Source organism: Topomyia yanbarensis, chromosome 2 (genome assembly GCF_030247195.1).
Source record: "Topomyia yanbarensis strain Yona2022 chromosome 2, ASM3024719v1, whole genome shotgun sequence".
Lineage (NCBI taxonomy): Eukaryota > Metazoa > Arthropoda > Insecta > Diptera > Culicidae > Topomyia > Topomyia yanbarensis.
In genome coordinates this window covers 281,679,211-281,687,093 of record NC_080671.1, presented here as the reverse complement: position 1 = coordinate 281,687,093, position 7,883 = coordinate 281,679,211, and the positions used below count along the sequence as shown (strand labels likewise).

Here is a 7,883-nt window from a genome sequence, read left to right as displayed (position 1 = left end):
TAAACGTAATCGGTCAGTGTAAGGTGGTAGCTCTATCAGGTTGCGCCATGGCAGAGATCTAAGAACATATCGGAGAAACCAGACTAATCCAGATAGTCGCATACGGGCAACAGATAACAGCCGAAGCTTCCAGGACGATACGAACAAGAGTGATCTCAGGCAATATGGGTCAATAAACTCTTTGGCTATTCTAATTATAAAACCGAGGTTCCTGTTAGCTTTTGCAATGATGTGGGAATAATGGTCTCTAAACGACAGTTTGGAATCCAGTTGTACAGCAAGGTCCCTGACAACTGAAACTCTTTCAAGACCCCGAGATAGCGTAGCACCACAAAATTGTGTTTTTTCTGCATGTGAAAGATACTACTGAGCATTTGGATACACTGAGAATCAATCGATTTCGATCACACCAGTTACAAAATTCATCTAGTAGACGCTGTAGTTCAATGCAGTCTAATTCAGATCGCACAATGAGAAACAGTTTGAGATCATCTGCATAAATAAGTTTGCATACTGGCGGAAGGACATGGCAAACGTCATTGAAAAACAAGGAGAACAGTAATGGTCCAAGATTGCTACCTTGGGGCACACCTGATACGTTTTTGAATTTATGTGATTCGATATTTCCTAGTTTAACAGATAGGGAACGATATGATTTGAGCCACTCAGTAAAACTGTGCGAGGCACCAAGACGCTCTATCTTTGCCAGTAGGAGGGAGTGATCGACACGATCGAACGCTGCTTTAAGATCGGTATAGATGGTATCCACTTGGGCTCCATTTTCTATACTTTTAATGCAATGCGAAGTGAATTGTTCTGAATTCGTGGCTGTTGATCTACCTGGGTAAAATCCATGTTGGGCTGTCGATATATGTTGGTTTTCCAAATCAGTAATACACCGGCTATTCGATCGAAGTTTGCGGTATATTTCAAATTTCTGAATGAAAGGAATATTGTTGTGTTTTAAGCTATTCTATATAAATATGTGAGCTAACTTACGTTTAGTAACGCCTACTTTTTTAACCCGATTCTAAGCTGCTTGCTGCTCCAGGATTTGCCTACGGTTCTATCTGGTGCCAGAACGCTGATACTGATTTGAGGTTAGGATATCGAAACTTAACGTGGTTCTTCATATGAAATTAATTCAGCAATAGTAATAATAGTAAACCTTAAGAATTAAATTTATAATGTTACCTCCTTTTCTAGGCTAAGCTAGTTTAAGTTCACAGTGCCCAATTTATATTTTAGCTCTAAGTAATTTTAAGTAAATTTAGTTTAATAACAACAATATATATATATATATATATATATATATATATATATATATATATATATATATATATATATATATATATATATATATATATATATATATATATATATATATATATATATATATATATATATATATATATATATATATATATATATATATATATATATATATATATATATATATATATATTGCCTACGGTTCTATCTGGTGCCAGAACGCTGATACTGATTTGAGGTTAGGATATCGAAACTTAACGTGGTTCTTCATATGAAATTAATTCAGCAATAGTAATAATAGTAAACCTTAAGAATTAAATTTATAATGTTACCTCCTTTTCTAGGCTAAGCTAGTTTAAGTTCACAGTGCCCAATTTATATTTTAGCTCTAAGTAATTTTAAGTAAATTTAGTTTAATAACAACAATATATATATATATATATATATATATATATATATATATATATATATATATATATATATATATATATATATATATATATATATATATATATATATATATATATATATATATATATATATATATATATATATATATATATATATATATATATATTATATATATATATATATATATATATATATATATATATATATATATATATATATATATATATATATATATATATATATATATATTATATATATATATATATATATATATATATATATATATATATATATATATATATATATATATTGTTGTTATTAAACTAAATTTACTTAAAATTACTTAGAGCTAAAATATAAATTGGGCACTGTGAACTTAAACTAGCTTAGCCTAGAAAAGGAGGTAACATTATAAATTTAATTCTTAAGGTTTACTATTATTACTATTGCTGAATTAATTTCATATGAAGAACCACGTTAAGTTTCGATATCCTAACCTCAAATCAGTATCAGCGTTCTGGCACCAGATAGAACCGTAGGCAAATCCTGGAGCAGCAAGCAGCTTAGAATCGGGTTAAAAAAGTAGGCGTTACTAAACGTAAGTTAGCTCACATATTTATATAGAATAGCTTAAAACACAACAATATTCCTTTCATTCAGAAATTTGAAATATACCGCAAACTTCGATCGAATAGCCGGTGTATTACTCCCTCCTACTGGCAAAGATTCTTGGTGCCTCGCACAGTTTTACTGAGTGGCTCAAATCATATCGTTCCCTATCTGTTAAACTAGGAAATATCGAATCACATAAATTCAAAAACGTATCAGGTGTGCCCCAAGGTAGCAATCTTGGACCATTACTGTTCTCCTTGTTTTTCAATGACGTTTGCCATGTCCTTCCGCCAGGATGCAAACTTATTTATGCAGATGATCTCAAACTGTTTCTCATTGTGCGATCTGAATTAGACTGCATTGAACTACAGCGTCTACTAGATGAATTTTGTAACTGGTGTGATCGAAATCGATTGATTCTCAGTGTATCCAAATGCTCAGTAGTATCTTTCACATGCAGAAAAAACACAATTTTGTGGTGCTACGCTATCTCGGGGTCTTGAAAGAGTTTCAGTTGTCAGGGACCTTGCTGTACAACTGGATTCCAAACTGTCGTTTAGAGACCATTATTCCCACATCATTGCAAAAGCTAACAGGAACCTCGGTTTTATAATTAGAATAGCCAAAGAGTTTATTGACCCATATTGCCTGAGATCACTCTTGTTCGTATCGTCCTGGAAGCTTCGGCTGTTATCTGTTGCCCGTATGCGACTATCTGGATTAGTCTGGTTTCTCCGATATGTTCTTAGATCTCTGCCATGGCGCAACCTGATAGAGCTACCACCTTACACTGACCGATTACGTTTGCTTAACATGGACCCCCTTGCAAAAAGACGAAACATATTCAGAGTCGTTTTTGTAGGAAAAATTCTAATTGGTGAAATTGATGCCTCTAACATACTCTCGCAGATTAATATAAATGTACCCCCTAGAAGTTTAAGATCGTGGGACTTTTTAAGACTTGACTATCAAAGTACTGAATATGGACAGAACGAACCCATTAGGACGATGTGTAGTGTTTTTAATAGTGTGTACGAGTTTTTTCACTTCTCTGTACCCTGTGATGTTTTTAGAAATAGGCTTAAACAATTACTTAGTGCATAAGATGTGATGTAGATAATTGTTTTAATTTGTTAGATGTCTAATTAAGTTTAACCCAATATAATGCAATCGAATGTAATCCGAAAAATTGTATAATGTGTATATGCGAAAAGATGATGGGGTTTTTACGCGCATTTGGAGGGCGTTTTTAACACGAACTTCAAATGGGCTTTTCCACATTCTATTTCATGTAGACCATGTCCATTAAAGTTCACGTCAAGTGTCACTAACGTTCAGTATCGAATGCCTCGCCTTTTTCGTTGGATCGCTATCTCGGCAGTCTGTATCACTGAGTTGATAGCGTCCACCGTGGACTTACCCTTCCGAAAGCCAAACTGGTTGCTTGACAGGCCGTCCGTACCTTCTGCGTACGGATTTAGCCTATTGAGGATGGTCCTCTCAAACAATTAGCCAGTCGTGTCGATCAGTCAGATTGGTCTGTACGCCGATGGATCGCCTGGCGGCTTCCCGGGCTTCGGCAACAACACCAATTGCTGCCTTTTCCATCTATCGGGGAGCGGCACTCGTCAAGGCATCTCTGCATAGCTAGCCTGAACATGTTTGGGTTCGCTATGATCACTGCCTTGAAAGCGCTGTTTGGAACTCCTTCCGGCCCTGGAGCTTTGTTCATTGCTAGGGAATTTGCCACTGCGAGTAGTTCTTCATTCGTCACCGGAGCCACGATTTCGGCCGTGCTCGCACTGTCTCGTAGTGCAGGTGGCCAGGGGCTTGTGGCTCGAGACGGGAAGAGTGCTTCGATGATCGTCGCCAACCGGTCCAGAGACCGTTCTGGGGGTGAAGAGTCATTACGATTCTGTAGGCGTCACCCCACGGATTCGCGTTGTCACTCTCACACAAGTTGTCGAAACACGCTCTCTTGCTGCTTTTAATGGCCTTGCTAAGGGCGAGTTTCGCAGCTCGTAACACTTCACGGCGATTCTCTCTTGCATCCTCGGTACGGGCTCTTTACATCCTATGTCTAGCTCTGAGGCAGGCTGATCGTAGAACTGCAATTTTGGCACTCCACCAGTATACCGGTCATCTGCCGTTTCTTGGCAGGGTTTTCCTCGGCATAGTGGCGTCGCACGCGCGTGGTAGAACAGCTACCAGGGCATCCCCGCTTAGACTGTCGCTGTTGGTCTCCAGTCCCAGGGCCGCGGTGAAAGCTTCGTTTTTGAAGTGTCCGCCCTCGGATGCTGCACACCATAGTTGATCCTAAAGCGGATTGCTAAATGATCGCTATGGATGTAGCCCTCGTCTACCCACCATTCCATGCCTGTAACCAGACTCGGGCTGTTTTCGGTCCACTAGGTCGGACGAGGGCCTGTCGATCATCTGGTTCAACTGTTCTGTGGGCCACCTTGGTTGAGCGTAGCAGCTACAATAGAACACATCATTGATCTTGGCAATCGCAACATCCTCGGCGGAGGAGTGTATTACCTCTTGAACCGGGAACCGTCCCGTTGTACAGATTGCCACCATCCCAGACCCGTCCGACACCCAATTGCCGTTGCCGGCAGGGATGTTGTACGGGTCGGATAGGAGGGCGACATCTGTCCTCGACTCCGAGACCGACTGCCACAACAGCTGTTGGGCTGCTGCACTATGGTTAAAATTTAGCTGTGTGACGTTCACGGCTTCTTTTTATTTGCCTCACCGAAGAGACACGAAGGTCCGCTCATAGCATGATTACGGGCTTGCTGCTTAGCGGTGCAGATAAGGCATTCTTACATTCGTACGACTTATGGTCGGACTCAAGGCACCGATAGCACCTATCGGCTGAAGGCGGCTGAGGTATGCTAACTGGGCATACTGACCAGCCGATCTTCAGTTTACCTATCACGGTTTACCTATCACGGTAACCTTTTTTGCATCTGCCTTCAGTAACTTGAGGTAGGCTACTTGCGTGCCGGAGGGTCCCCCTCTCAAGCGCACAGAGGCCCGCTTAATTGTTACGTCGGATTGTTCCTTGACGGCTGCGAAGGCATCGTCTGCAATCGTGAACTCGTCCAGTTACTTACACTGGAGGGTCATTTCCGCCCCTAACGACCTCACCTGGGTGCCTTCACACAGGACCTCTTGGGCCAAGGCCTTATAGACTGCACTGGATTGTGCGCCTCGCTTCAGTACCAAAAGCATTTCGCCTGTATTGGTGCGTCTTACGCTGCGCACGTCTTGCCCGAGGGCCGAGAGGCTTTCGGCCGCCCTCATCGACTTTAGGACGTCGGCATATTTGTCCTTGTCGGTCTTTAACCACAAGGCCTTGCCTCTGTCCTTGGCCTTCTTCGCGGGTCGCGGTGCATCCGGTGTCGGTGTCGGCTTCTTCTTAATGACCAGCGTCCAAGGGGTTTACCCCCCCCTCCCCCTGCCCGGTTACGCCGAGTTGCTGGTGCCTTCTTTCTGCCCGGCGGGGTCACTTACGCCCCGGTTTACCTCGACCAAGCGACGTTTGGCCGTGACGTTTACACGCCGTATGGTATTGTTTTTTGCACCCTCGCCTGGTGACTTCCTAGGGCGCTTCGCGTTCGACGTCGTCTTGTGCTTGCCCTTCGAGGGGAACTCAGCCGCCGCTTCGAGCGACTTGGCTACTCCATAGAAGGGGAAGGGGAAGGCCCCTGTCTGGGTACCTATGTCGGCCTTCTCACTTCCCTCCCTCTTGGAGGCCACTGTCTGGGTTCCTCTGTCGGACTTCTCGCGACATTCCACCCTCTTGGCGTAAGCCTGCTGTTCCTGTCTTGTGACACGGACAGCCTTCCGGACCACCACCCAAGCAGCACTTGCAACATGTTCTAGAAAAACAACAAAAGTTATATGTTGCATTACAATGACAACAGAATTGCAAAAAACATGACTGTTGCATTTGTGAAACACAGCTGCTGCACGTTACATCTTAGTTATTCATTTTTAGTGCTAATGTTTTCTGAAACAATCAACTTTGACACATATTATTGATGTTTTTTGCAACGTGTTTGTGACTACTGCACAGCTAAAACAATTGGGTAACAATTTAGCACTGGGTGGAAATATACCTAATTTTGCGTATACACTCCGTAGAGTGTATTGTTTACGTTAAAGTTATGCTCACCGCTTATCGAACACATTTAGTTTGTAAATTTTTATATAGTTTCGCCTTTGTGAACGGTTTTGTGTAATCAGATAGGTGTTGTAATTTTTGTTTTATGTTTGTATACAAGAATCATAGGGCTTAGATAGGCCACCGCTCTCCTCTTGCTGCAATAAGTGTGCTGGATATGCTACACATAGCGATGACAGATATGCGGCGGTACGGTTCTTTTGGTGTTGGTGTTTGTTTTTTCGTGTCGTGAGGAAGGCGGCCATCGTAATATAGTTAGAAAGCGACGAACCACGGTAGTGATCAGACGTCCAGAAGATTATTGTTTTTTTTTTTTCTCGGAACAGTTTCCCGCCACCGTAACGAAAAGTTTAGTGCGCGTGTGCGACGGACGATTCCCGTCGAAAGTGCCGGCCCGTGGATTGGGCGCATAAGTTTGTGGTGTTGGGTCGCCGGAGAAGGGAAGCTAATTGCAAAGGAGCCACTCGCTTCCCCCGGCTAACTACAAAGGACTCAGTGATACCACGCCGCCCTCACTGTGGAGGATCAGCCGAACGATCATTGCTCTCCTCCACAGTTAATCGCAAAGGAGGGCGAAGCAGGTAGGACAACGGATCCACCTGAGGTAGTTTACTGCGGTATCTACCAGGGTCATTCACGGGGAGTGAGTGGACCCGGCGATTAATCGCCCTGTCGCTAGGGAGGTTCCAACAAAAGAGCCTTGCTCACCTCCCTAGCTAATCGAAAAGGACCGCTGCCGGAGCAGCCGACGGAACCAATTCAAATACACGGTTGTTGTCCCGGCCGGAGGGAACCCGCCAGTAGCAGCAGCAGTTAAACGGAAAGTGGAGGAGAGTGATAGTGGAAAATAAACACGGTAAAATTAAATTTATTTGTTTTGTTTACCTTTTTTGTTGTGACGAAAATCCGAAATTCTGCAGAGGCACCTAGGCCGCCCTAAAAAGAAGGGTACGCCGGGCAAACAAGAACCCGAGTAGTGGGTAAACCCCTACTTACATTTGGCGCACAGCGCAAAACACTGAAAAAAATATTTTCCTGTTTTGGAAAATATTTTTTTCTTCCGGAGTGTGGGGTGCTTCTACTAAATCGAGGATTTTCGTAGAACAGTGGTGCGGTTTCTTCCGCAATATTGTTCCGCGGTCGTAGTATTTATTTATTTACATTTTTGGTATTGTTTTTTTTTATTTTTGCATTTTCCTTTTTTGTCCGAATTTGTGGATTGCGTTGTTTGTGTTTGGTCTGCCGGACGAGTAGTTTGAAGGTTGTTGTCATTTATTCGGTTGCGGTGGTCAATTGCCTTGAATTCTCAATCCGATTTGAGACATTTTTGGAGCAGCTTGATTTCCTGAAATTTTAAGGGAATCGTTAGTGGGCGAAAAATTGAAATTTTACC

At 42.3% G+C, this 7,883-nt stretch overlaps 1 protein-coding gene across 6 annotated transcripts in view; it reads left to right on the top strand.

The window, feature by feature from the left end:
• The window catches only part of LOC131678572 (C2 domain-containing protein 5), a 1,698,126-nt gene that overhangs the window by 599,249 nt on the left and 1,090,994 nt on the right, over positions 1-7,883 (top strand). The gene's annotated exons all lie outside the window — the stretch shown is intronic.